Source organism: Heptranchias perlo, chromosome 33 (assembly GCF_035084215.1).
Source record: "Heptranchias perlo isolate sHepPer1 chromosome 33, sHepPer1.hap1, whole genome shotgun sequence".
Lineage (NCBI taxonomy): Eukaryota > Metazoa > Chordata > Chondrichthyes > Hexanchiformes > Hexanchidae > Heptranchias > Heptranchias perlo.
Genome location: NC_090357.1, coordinates 31,104,836 through 31,117,783, shown reverse-complemented (window position 1 = coordinate 31,117,783; position 12,948 = coordinate 31,104,836). Strand labels below are relative to the sequence as shown.

Sequence of the window (12,948 nt, the reverse complement as noted above, 5' to 3'; positions counted from 1 at the left end):
GAAGTGTGAATGGTGAAGGGTGAATTGTGAATTGTGAAGGGTGAATTGTGAATTGTGAAGTGTGAATTGTGAAGGGTGAATGGTGAAGTGTGAAGTGTGAATGGTGAAGTGTGAATGGTGAAGGGTGAAGTGTGAAGTGTGAAGTATGAAGTGTGAATGGTGAAGGGTGAAGGGTGAATTGTGAATTGTGAAGTGTGCAGTGTGAATGGTGAAGGGTAAAGTGTGAATGGTGAAGTGTGAATGGTGAAGTATGAAGTGTGAGTGGTGAAGTGTGAATGGTGAAGGGTGAATTGTGAATTGTGAAGTGTGAAGTGTGAATGGTGAAGTGTGAAGTGTGAAGTATGAAGTGTGAATGGTGAAGGGTGAAGTGTGAAGGGTGAAGGGTGAAGGGTGAAGTGTGAATGGTGAAGGGTGAAGGGATAAGTGTGAAGGGTGAAGGGTGAAGTGTGAAGTGTGAAGTGTGAATGGTGAAGGGTGAATTGTGAATGGTGAAGTGTGAAGTGTGAAGTGTGAAGTATGAAGTGTGAATGGTGAAGGGTGAAGTGTGAAGTGTGAAGTATGAAGTGTGAATGGTGAAGGGTGAAGTGTGAAGGGTGAAGGGTGAAGGGTGAAGTGTGAATGGTGAAGGGTGAAGGGATAAGTGTGAAGGGTGAAGGGTGAAGTGTGAAGTGTGAAGTGTGAATGGTGAAGGGTGAATTGTGAAGTGTGAAGTGTGAAGTGTGAATGGTGAAGGGTGAAGTGTGAATGGTGAAGTATGAAGTGTGAAGGGTGAAGGGTGAAGTGTGAAGGGTGAAGTGTGAATGGTGAAGTGTGAAGTGTGAAGTGTGAATGGTGAAGTGTGAAGTGTGAAGTGTGAAGTGTGAATGGTGAAGTGTGAATTGTGAATGGTGAAGTGTGAAGTGTGAAGTGTGAATGGTGAAGTATGAAGTGTGAATGGTGAAGTGTGAAGTGTGAATGGTGAAGGGTGAATTGTGAATGGTGAAGGGTGAAGTGTGAAGTGTGAAGTGTGAGTGGTGTAGGGTGAAGTGTGAATGGTGAAGTATGAAGTGTGAATGGTGAAGGGTGAAGTGTGAATGGTGAAGTGTGAATGGTGAAGTGTGAAGTGTGAAGTGTGAATGGTGAATGGTGAAGGGTGAAGTGTGAATGGTGAAGTATGAAGTGTGAATGGTGAAGGGTGAAGTGTGAAGGGTGAAGTGTGAAGTGTGAATGGTGAAGGGTGAAGTGTGAAGTGTGAAGTGTGAATGGTGAAGTATGAAGTGTGAATGGTGAAGGGTGAAGGGTGAAGTGTGAAGGGTGAAGGGTGAAGGGTGAAGTGTGAATGGAGAAGGGTGAATTGTGAATGGTGAAGTGTGAAGTGTGAAGTGTGAATGGTGAAGCTGTGAATTGTGAAGTGTGAATGGTGAATGGTGAAGGGTGAAGTGTGAATGGTGAAGTATGAAGTGTGAATGGTGAAGGGTGAAGTTTGAAGGGTGAATTGTGAATGGTGAATTGTGAAGTGTGAAGTGTGAATGGTGAGTGGTGAAGGGTGAAGTGTGACTGGTGAAGTATGAAGTGTGAATGGTGAAGGGTGAATTATGAATGGTGAAGTGTGAATTGTGAATTGTGAATGGTGAAGGGTGAAGTGTGAAGTGTGAAGTGTGAAGGGTGAATGGTGAAGGGTGAAGTGTGAATGGTGAAGTATGAAGTGTGAATGGTGAAGGGTGAAGTGTGAAGGGTGAATTGTGAATGGTGAATTGTGAAGTGTGAAGTGTGAATGGTGAGTGGTGAAGGGTGAAGTGTGACTGGTGAAGTATGAAGTGTGAATGGTGAAGGGTGAATTATGAATGGTGAAGTGTGAATTGTGAATTGTGAATGGTGAAGGGTGAAGTGTGAATGGTGAAGTGTGAATGGTGAAATGTGAATGGTGAAGTGTGAATGGTGAAGTGTGAAGTGTGAAGTGTGAAGTTTGAATGGTGAATGGTGAAGGGTGAAGTGAAAATGGTGAAGTGTGAATGGTGAAGGGTGAATTGTGAATTGTGAATGGTGAAGTGTGAAGTGTGAATGGTGAAGTGTGAAGTGTGAAGTGTGAAGTGTGAAGTGTGAATGGTGAAGGGTGAAGTGTGAATGGTGAAGTGTGAAGTATGAAGTGTGAATGGTGAAGAGTGAAGTTGAAGTGTGAAGGGTGAAGTGTGAAGTGTGAAGGGTGACGGGTGAAGTGTGAAGGGGGAAGGGTGAAGGGTGAAGGTTGAATGGTGAAGGGTGAATTGTGAAGTGTGAAGTGTGAAGTGTGAATTGTGAATGGTGAAGTGTGAAGTGTGAATGGTGAATGGTGAAGTATGAAGTGTGAATGGTGAAGGGTGAATTGTGAAGGGTGAAGTGTGAAGGGTGAATGGTGAAGGGTGAAGTGTGAATGGTGAATTGTGAAGTGTGAAGTGTGAATGGTGAATGGTGAAGGGTGAAGTGTGAATGGTGAATGGTGAAGTATGAAGTGTGAATGGTGAAGTGTGAAGGGTGAAGTGTGAAGGGTGAATTGTGAAGTGTGAAGTGTGAAGTGTGAAGTGTGAAGTGTGAAGTGTGAAGTGTGAATGGTGAATGGTGAAGGGTGAAGTGTGAATGGTGAATGGTGAAGTATGAAGTGTGAATGGTGAAGGGTGAAGTGTGAATGGTGAATGGTGAATGGTGAAGGGTGAAGTGTGAATGGTGAATGGTGAAGTATGAAGTGTGAATGGTGAAGGGTGAAGTGTGAAGGGTGAAGTGTGAAGTGTGAAGGGTGAAGGGTGAAGTGAGAAGTGTGAATGGTGAAGGGTGAAGTGTGAATGGTGAAGTATGAAGTGTGAAGGGTGAAGGGTGAAGGGTGAAGGTGAAGTGTGAAGTGTGATGGTGAATGGTGAAGGGTGAAGTGTGAATGGAAGTGTGAATGGTGAAGTGTGAAGTTTGAATGGTGAATGGTGAAGTATGAAGTGTGAATGGTGAAGTGTGAATGGTGAAGTGTGATGTGTGAAGTGTGAATGGGAATGGTGAAGTATGAACTGTGAATGGTGAAGAGTGAAGGGTGAAGTGTGAAGGGTGAAGGGTGAAGTGTGAAGGGTGAAGGGTGAAGTGGATGGTGAAGGGTGAAGGGTGAAGGGTGAAGGGGGAAGGGTGATGGGAAGTGTGATGGTGAGGGGAAGGGGAAGTGGACTGGGAGTATGGAAGGGTGATGGTGAAGGGTGAAGTGTGATGGGTGAAGGGTGATGGGGGATGGGGGTAGGGGGATGGGGGAAGGGGGTGGTGAAGGGGTAGTGGGGGTAGGTGAAGTGGGATGGGGTAGGGGTGGGAAGGGTGAAGGGGGAGGGGTTGGGGGAAGGGGGTTGGGGGAAGGGGGTAGGGGGATGGGGGAAGGGGGAAGGGGTGGGATGGGGAAGGGGGTTGGGGGATGGGGGTTGGGGGATGGGGTAGGGGGTTGGGGGTTGGGGATGGGGGTAGGGGGTTGGGGGTTGGGGGTTGGGGTGGGGTAGGGGTGGTGGTAGGGGATGGGGGTTGGGGGTTGGGGGTTGGGGGTAGGGGGTAGGGGGTTGGGGGTTGGGGGTTGGGGGTTGGGGGTTGGGGGTAGGGGGTAGGGGGTTGGGGGATGGGGGTTGGGGGTTGGGGTTGGGGGTTGGGGGTTGGGGGTTGGGGGTAGGGGGTTGGTGGTTGGGGGTTGGGGGTTGGGGGTAGGGGGTTGGGGGTTGGGGGTATGGGGGTTGGGGGTTGGGGGTAGGGGGTAGGGGGTTGGGGGTGGGGGGGTGGGGGTTGGGGGTTGGGGGTTGGTGGTTGGGGGTTGGGGGTTTCGCTCGCGGTGTGGGGTGCGCGCGCGGGGCCGCCGCCGCGGGGGGGGGGGGTGTGTGTGCTCTGTGCTGTGGGCGGGGCTCCTGGCTCTCGGCTGTCGGCTCCTGGCTCTCGGCTCCCGTCTCCTCGCTCTCGGATCTCGGCTCTCGGCTCCCGGCTCCTGGCTCTTGGCTCCCGGCTCCTGGCTCTCGGCTCTCGGCTCCTGGCTCTCGGCTGTCGGCTCCTGGCTCTAGGCTCTCGGCTCTCGGCTCCTGGCTCTTGGCTCCCGGCTCCTGGCTCTCGGCTCTCGGCTCTAGGCTCTCGGCTCCTGGCTCTCGGCTCTCGGCTCTCGGCTCCTGGCTCTCGGCTCACGGCTCTCGGCTCACGGCTCCCGGCTCTCGGCTGTCGGCTCCTGGCTCTCGGCTCACGGCTCCTGGCTCTAGGCTCTCGGCTCTCGGCTCATGGCTCTTGGCTAACGGCTCCTGGCTCTCGGCTCTCGGCTCTCGGCTCCCGGCTCACGGCTCTCGGTGCACGGCTCCCGGCTCCTGGCTCTCGGCTCCCGGCTACCGGCTCCAGGCTCTCGGCTCCAGGCTCACTGGCTCTCGGCTCTCGGCTCTAGGCTCTTGGCTCACGGCTCCTGGCTCTCGGCTGTCGGCTCCTGGATCTCGGCTCCCGGCTCCTCGCTCCTGGCTCTCGGCTCTCGGCTCTTGGCTCCTGGATCTCGGCTCCCGGCTATCGGCTCCCGGCTCCTGGCTCTCGGCTGTCGGCTCCTGGCTCTCGGCTCCCGGCTCCTAGCTCCTGGCTCTCGGCTCTCGGCTCCCGGCTCCCGGCTCTCGGATCCACGGCTCACGGCTCCTGGCTCTCGGATCAAGGCTCCAGGCTACTCGGCTCCCGGCTCCAGGCTCTCGGCTCCCGGCTCGAGGCTCCTGGCTATGGGCTGTCGGCTCCTGGCTCCTGGCTCTCGGCTCTCTGCTCTCGGCTCCTGGCTCTCGGCTCCTGGCTCTCGGCTGTCGGCTCCTGGCTACTGGATTTCGGCTCTCGGCTCCTGGCTCTCGGGTCCTGGCTCTCGGCTCCCGGCTCCTGGCTACTGGCTCTCGGCTCTCGGATCGAGGCTCCAGGCTCCAGGATCACGGCTATCGGCTGTCGGCTACTGGCTCTCGGCTCACGGCTCCTGGCTCTCGGCGCTCGGCTCCCGGCTCCCGGCTCTCGGCTCTCGGCTCCCGGATATCGGCTACCGGCTCCTGGCTCTCGGCTGTCGGCTCATGGATCCTGGCTCTCGGCTCCCGGCTCCTGGCTCCTGGCTCCTGGCTCTCGGCTCACGGCTCCTGGCTCTCGGCTGTCGGCTCCTGGCTCCTGGCTCTCGGCTCACGGCTCCTGGCTCCTGGCTCTCGGCTCTAGGCTCTCGGCTCTAGGCTCTCGGCTCTCGGCTCTCGGATCTTGGCTCCCGGCTCTCGGCTCCCGGCTCTCGGCTCCTGGCTCTCGGCTGTCGGCTCCTGGCTACTGGCTCTCGGCTCCACGGCTCATGGCTCCTGGCTCTCGGCTCTCGGCTCTTGGCTCATGGCTCTAGGCTCACGGCTACTGGCTCCCGGCTATCGGCTCCCGGCTCTTGGCTCCAGGCTCATGGCTCTCGGCTGTCGGCTCATGGCTCCTGGCTCTCGGATCTCGGCTCACTGGCTCTTGGCTCTCGGCTCTCGGCTCTCGGCTCTTGGATCCCGGCTCCTGGCTTCCGGCTCCCGGCTCCAGGCACCCGGCTCTCGGCTCCCGGCTCCCGGCTCTCGGCTCTCGGCTCCCGGATCATCGGCTTCGGCTCGCGGCTCCTGGCTCTCGGCTGTCGGCTCATCCGGCTCCTGGCTCTCGGCTCCCGGCTCCCTGGCTCTCGGCTCTAGGCTCTCGGATCTCGGCTCTCGGCTCCTGGCTCTCGGCTCTCGGCTCCTGGCTCTTGGCTCTTGGCTCCCGGCTCCTGGCTCTCGGCTCCTGGGGCTAGGCTCCAGGCTCCTGGCTCCTGGCTTTCGGCTCTCGGCTCTCGGCTCTCGGCTCCTGGCTCTCGGCTCCTGGCTCTGGGCTCCTGGCTCTCGGCTCCTGGCTCTCGGCTCCCGGCTCCTGGCTCTTGGCTCTTGGCTCTAGGACTCATGGCTGTTGGCTCCAGGCTCCTGGCTCTCGGCTGTCGGCTCCTGGATCTCGGCTCCCGGCTCCTCGCTCCTGGCTCTCGGCTCTCGGCTCTTGGCTACTGGCTCTTGGCTACCGGCTCTCGGCTCCCAGGCTCCTGGCTCTCGGCTGTCGGCTCCTGGCTCTCGGATCCACGGCTCCTGGCTCCAGGCTCTCGGCTCTAGGCTCTCGGATCCACGGCTCCTGGCTCTTGGCTCTTGGCTCTCGGCTCCTGGCTGTTGGCTCCCGGCTCCATGGCTCTCGGCTGTCGGCTACTGGCTATCGGCTACAGGCTCCTAGCTCCTGGCTCTCGGCTCTCGGCTCTTGGCTCCTGGCTCTTGGCTCCCGGATTTCGGCTCCCGGCTCCTGGCTCTCGGCTGTCGGCTCCTGGCTCTCGGCTCCCGGCTCCTGGCTCCTGGCTCTAGGCTCTTGGATCTCGGCTCCTGGCTCTCGGCTCTCGGCTCTCGGCTCCTGGCTCATGGCTCCCGGCGCCTGGCTCTAGGCTCCCGGCTCCAGGATCCCGGCTATCGGCTCACGGCTCCAGGCTCCTGGCTCTAGGCTGTCGGCTCATGGCTCTAGGCTCTCGGCTCTCGGCTCCACGGCTCCTGGCTCTCGGCTATCGGCTCCCGGCTCTCGGCTCCCGGCTCCTGGATCTCGGATGTCGGCTCATGGCTATCGGCTCACGGCTCCTGGCTCCTGGCTCTCGGCTCTCGGCTCTCGGCTCCTGGCTCTCGGCTCCTGGCTCTCGGCTCACGGATACTGGCTCTCGGATGTAGGCTCCTGGCTCTCGGCTCACGTCTCCTCGCTCTCGGATATCGGCTCTCGGCTACCGGCTCATGGCTCTTGGCTCCCGGCTACTGGCTCTCGGCTCTCGGCTCCTGGCTCTCGGCTGTCGGCTCCTGGCTCTCGGATCTCGGCTCTCGGCTCCTGGATCTTGGCTCTCGGCTCCTGGATCTCGGCTCTAGGCTCTCGGCTCTCGGCTACTGGCTCTCGGCTCTCGGCTCTAGGCTCCTGGCTCTCGGCTCCCGGCTCTCGGCTCCAGGCTCCAGGCTCTCGGCTGTCGGATCCTGGCTCTCGGCTCCACGGCTACTGGCTCTCGGCTCTCGGCTCTCGGCTCTTGGCTCCAGGCTCCTGGCTCTCGGCTCTCGGCTCTCGGCTCACGGCTACCGGCTCTCGGTGCCCGGCTCCCGGCTCCTGGCTCTCGGCTCCCGGCTCCAGGATCCCGGCTCTCGGCTCACCGGCTCCTGGCTCTCGGATGTCGGCTCTCGGCTATCGGATCCCGGCTCCTGGCTCTCGGCTGTCGGCTCTCGGCTCTCGGCTCTCGGCTCCTGGCTCTTGGCTCCCGGCTCCTGGCTCTCGGCTCTAGGCTCTCGGCTCCCGGCTACAGGCTCTCGGTGCCCGGCTCCCGGCTCCTGGCTCTCGGCTCCCGGCTCCCGGCTCACGGCTCTCGGCTCCCGGCTCCTGGCTCTCGGCTGTCGGCTCTCGGCTCTCGGCCTACTGGCTCTCGGCTCTCGGCTCTTGGCTCTTGGCTCACGGATCATGGCTCTCGGCTCCTCGATCTCGGCTGTCGGCTCCTGGCTCTCGGCTCCTGGCTCTCGGGTCCCGGCTACCTGGCTCTCGGCTCTCGGCTCTTGGCTCTTGGCTACCGGCTCCAGGCTCCTGGCTATCGGCTGTCGGCTCTCGGCTCTCGGCTCCCGGCTCCTGGCTATCGGCTCCTGGCTCTCGGCTCTCGGCTCCTGGCTCCAGGCTCTTGGCTCTCGGCTCTTGGCTCTTGGCTCCCGGCTCTTGGCTCTTGGCTCACGGCTCCTGGCTCTCGGCTCCTGGCTCTCGGCTGTCGGATCATGGCTCTCGGCTCACGGCTCCTGGCTCTCGGCTCCCGGCTCCTGGCTCCCGGATCTCGGCTCCAGGCTCCTGGCTCTCGGCTCTGGGCTCCAGGCTACTGGCTCACGGCTCTAGGCTCCCGGCTCTCGGCTACCGGCTGCTGGCTCTCGGCTCTCGGCTCCCGGCTCCTGGCTCACGGCTCTAGGCTCCAGGCTATTGGCTCTAGGCTGTCGGATACTGGCTCATGGCTCTCGGCTCCAGGCTCCTGGCTGCTGGCTCTCGGCTCTCGGCTCCTGGCTCTCGGCTCCAGGCTACCTGGCTCTCGGCTGTCGGCTACTGGCTCCTGGCTCTCGGCTCCAGGCTCCTGGCTCCTGGCTCTAGGCTCTCGGCTCTCGGCTCCTGGCTCTCGGCTACCGGCTCCTGGCTCCCGGCTCTAGGCTCCAGGCTCTCGGCTCCTGGCTCTCGGCTGTAGGCTCCTGGCTCCTGGCTCTCGGCTCCGGCTCCTGGCTCCTGGCTCTCGGATCTCGGCTCTTGGCTCATGGCTCTCGGCTCCCGGCTCCTGGCTCCCGGCTCTCGGCTCCAGGCTCTCGGCTCACGGCTCGTGGCTCTCGGCTGTCGGCTCCTGGATCCTGGCTCTAGGCTCTCGGCTCCTGGCTCTTGGCTCACCGGTTCACGGCTCTCGGCTCCTGGCTCTTGGCTCTCGGCTCTCGGCTCTCGGCTCTTGGCTCCCGGCTCCTGGCTCCTGGCTCCCGGCTACCGGCTCCCGGACCCAGGCTCTCGGCTCCCGGCTCACGGCTCTCGGCTCTCGGCTACCGGCTCTCGGCTTCGGCTAGCGGCTCCTGGCTCTCGGCTGTCGGCTCTCGGCTCCATGGCTCTCGGCTCCCGGCTCCTGGCTCTCGGCTCTCGGCTCTCGGCTCCTGGCTCTTGGATCTTGGCTACCGGCTCACTGGCTCTAGGCTACTGGCTCTCGGCTCCCGGCTCCTGGCTCTCGGCTCTCGGCTCTCGGCTCGCGGCTCTCGGCTCTCGGCTCACTGGCTGTGGGCTCCTGGCTCTCGGCTCCTGGCTCTCGGCTCCCGGCTCCTGGCTCTTGGCTCCTTGGCTCTCGGCTCCTGGCTGTTGGCTCCTGGCTCTCGGCTGTTGGCTCCGGGCTCTCGGCTCACGGCTCCTAGCTCCTGGCTCTCGGCTCTCGGCTCTCGGCTCTTGGCTCCTGGCTCTTGGCTCCCGGCTCTCGGCTCCACGGCTCCTGGCTCTCGGCTGTCGGCTCCTGGCTATCGGCTCCCGGCTACCGGCTCCAGGCTCTCGGCTCTCGGCTCTCGGCTCCTGGCTCTTGGCTCTTGGCTCTCGGCTCCTGGCTGTTGGCTCCCGGCTCCTGGCTCTCGGCTGTCGGCTCCTGGCTACGGCTCCCGGCTCCTCGCTCCTGGCTCTCGGCTCTCGGCTCTTGGCTCCTGGCTCTTGGCTCACGGCTTTCGGCTACCGGCTCCTGGCTCTCGGCTGTCGGCTACTGGCTCTCGGCTCCCGGCTCCTGGCTCCTGGCTCTCGGCTCTTGGCTCTCGGCTCCTGGCTCTAGGCTCTCGGCTCTCGGCTCCTGGCTCTTGGCTCCCGGCGCCTGGCTCTCGGCTCCCGGCTGCCGGCTCACGGCTCTCGGCTCCCGGCTCCAGGCTCCTGGCTATCGGCTGTCGGCTCCTGGCTCTCGGCTCTCGGCTCTCGGCTCCCGGCTCCTGGCTCTCGGCTCTCGGCTCCCGGCTCTCGGCTCCAGGCTCCTGGCTCTCGGCTGTCGGCTCCTGGATCTCGGCTCTCGGCTCTCGGCTCCTGGATCTCGGCTCTCGGCTCTCGGCTCCAGGATCCTGGCTCTTGGATACCGGCTCCTGGCTCTTGGCTCTCGGCTCCTGGCTCTCGGCTGTCGGCTACCTGGCTCTCGGCTCCCGGCTCACTGGCTCTCGGCTCTCGGCTCTCGGCTCTCGGCTACTGGCTCTTGGCTCTCGGCTCTCGGCTCTCGGCTCCTGGCTCTCGGCTCTCGGCTCTCGGCTCTCGGCTCTCGGCTCCATGGCTCTGGGCTCCTGGCTCTCGGCTCCTGGCTCTCGGCTCCCGGCTCCTGGCTCTTGGCTCTTGGCTCTCGGCTCCTGGCTGTTGGCTCCCGGCTGCTGGCTCTAGGCTGTCGGCTCCTGGCTCTCGGCTCCCGGCTCCTCGCTCCTGGCTCTCGGCTCTCGGCTCTTGGCTCCTGGCTCTTGGCTCACAGGCTCTCGGCTCACGGCTCCTGGCTCTCGGCTGTCGGCTCCTGGCTCTAGGCTCACGGCTCCTGGCTCCTGGCTCTAGGCTCTCGGATCTCGGCTCTCGGCTCCTGGCTCTTGGCTCTTGGCTACTCGGCTCATGGCTGTTGGCTCCCGGCTCCTGGCTCTCGGCTGTCGGCTCCTGGCTCTCGGCTCCAGGATCCTCGCTCCTGGCTCTCGGCTCTCGGCTCTTGGCTACCTGGATCATTGGCTCACGGCTTTCGGCTACCGGCTCCTGGCTCTCGGCTGTCGGCTCCTGGCTATAGGCTCCCGGCTCCTGGCTCCTGGCTATCGGCTCTTGGCTACTCGGCATCCTGGCTATCGGCTGTAGGCTCTCGGCTCCAGGCTCTTGGCTCCCGGCGCCTGGCTCTCGGCTCCCGGCTCCCGGCTACCGGCTCTAGGCTCCCGGCTCCTGGCTCTCGGCAGTCGGCTACTGGCTCTAGGCTCTCGGCTCCCGGCTCCTGGCTCTCGGCTCTCGGCTCCCGGCTCTCGGCTCCCGGCTCCTGGCTCGGCTGTCGGATCCTGGCTCTCGGCTCCCGGCTCCTGGCTCTCGGATCTCGGCTCTCGGCTCCTGGCTCTCGGCACCCGGCTCTCGGCTACCGGCTCCTGGCTCTCGGCTGTCGGCTCCGGGCTCTCTGCTCCCAGGCTCCTGGCTCTCGGCTCTCGGCTCCCGGCTCCTGGCTCTTGGCTCCCGGCTCCTGGCTCTCGGCTCTCGGCTCCTGGATCTCGGCTGTCGGCTCCAGGATCTCGGCTCCCGGCTCCTGGCTCTCGGCTCTCGGCTCTCGGATCCTGGCTCTTGGCTCCACGGCTCCTGGCTCTCGGCTCTCGGCTCTCGGCTCTCGGCTCCTGGCTCTCGGCACTCGGCTCTCGGCTCCTGGCTCTCGGCTCTCGGCTCCTGGCTCTCGGCTCCCGGCTCCCGGCTCTCGGCAGTCGGCTCCTGGCTCTCGGCTCTCGGCTCTCGGCTCCTGGCACTCGGCTCTTGGCTCTCGGCTCCTGGCTCTCGGCTCTCGGCTCTCGGCTCCTGGCTCTTGGCTCCCGGCGCCTGGCTCTCGGCTCCCGGCTCCCGGCTCACGGCTCTCGGCTCCCGGCTCCCGGCTCCTGGCACTCGGCTGTCGGCTCCTGGCTCTCGGCTCTCGGCTCTCGGCTCCCGGCACCTGGCTCTCGGCTCTCGGCTCCCGGCTCTCGGCTCCCGGCTCTAGGCTCTCGGCTGTCGGCTCCAGGCTCTCGGCACCGGCTCCTGGCTCCAGGCTCGGCACTCGGCTCTCGGCACCTGGCACTCGGCTCCCGGCTCTCGGCTCCCGGCTCCTGGCTCTCGGCTGTCGGCTCCGGGCACTCGGCACCCGGCACCATGCACACGGCTCACTTCTCCCCTTCACCCTGTCACATTCACCCTGCTCCAGGCACACGTCACTGCTCCAGCTCTCGGCACCTTCACACTTCACCCTTCAGCACCTTCACACTTCACACTTCACATTCTTCACCATTCACACTTCACCCTTCACCTTCACACTTCACACTTCACACTTCACACCTTCACACTTCACCCTTCACTGCTTCACACTTCACACTTCACCATTCACCATTCACACTTCACACTTCACACTTCACCATTCACACTTCACACTTCACCATTCACACTTCACCCTTCACACTTCACCCTTCACCCTTCACACTTCATACTTCACCATTCACACTTCACACTTCACCATTCACAATTCACCCTTCACCATTCACACTTCACCCTTCACCATTCACACTTCACACTTCACACTTCACATTCACAATTCACCCTTCACCATTCACACATCACACTTCACACTTCACACTTCACCATTCACACTTCACACTTCACCATTCACACTTCACCCTTCACACTTCACCCTTCACCTTCACACTTCATACTTCACCATTCACACTTCACACTTCACACTTCACCCTTCACCATTCACACTTCACACTTCACACTTCACACTTCACCATTCACAATTCACCCTTCACCATTCACACTTCACACTTCACCATTCACACTTCACACTTCACACTTCACCATTCACACTTCACACTTCACCATTCACACTTCACCCTTCACACTTCACCCTTCACCCTTCACACTTCATACTTCACCATTCACACTTCACACTTCACACTTCACACTTCACCATTCACACTTCACACTTCACCATTCACACTTCACCCTTCACACTTCACCCTTCACCCTTCACACTTCATACTTCACCATTCACACTTCACACTTCACACTTCACCCTTCACCATTCACACTTCACACTTCACACTTCACACTTCACCATTCACAATTCACCCTTCACCATTCACACTTCACACTTCACCATTCACACTTCACACTTCACCATTCACACTTCACCCTTCACACTTCACCCTTCACCCTTCACACTTCATACTTCACCATTCACACTTCACACTTCACACTTCACCATTCACAATTCACCCTTCACACTTCACACTTCACCCTTCACACTTCAACTTCACTCTTCACCATTCACACTTCATACTTCACACTTCACCATTCACCATTCACACTTCACACTTCACACTTCACCATTCACAATTCACAATTCACCCTTCACCATTCACACTTCACCATTCACACTTCACCCTTCACCATTCACACTTCACACTTCACACTTCACGCTTCACACTTCACACTTCACCATTCACATTTCACCATTCACACTTCACCATTCACACTTCACCCTTCACCATTCACAATTCACAATTCACACTTCACCATTCATAATTCACCCTTCACCATTCACACTTCATAATTCACCAGTCACACTTCACCCTTCACCACTCACCATTCACACTTCACACTTCACAATTCACCATTCACAATTCACCCTTCACACTTCACCCTTCACCATTCACACTTCATACTTCACCATTCACCACTTCACCCTTCACCCTTCAA

The 12,948-nt window shown here is 60.6% G+C and overlaps 1 pseudogene; it reads right to left on the bottom strand.

Moving 5' to 3' along the window:
• Positions 1 to 6,996: 6,996 nt before the first annotated feature.
• On the bottom strand, positions 6,997 to 10,311 carry LOC137301351 (serine/arginine repetitive matrix protein 2-like; annotated as a pseudogene).
• Between the last annotated feature and the right edge of the window lie 2,637 nt (positions 10,312 to 12,948).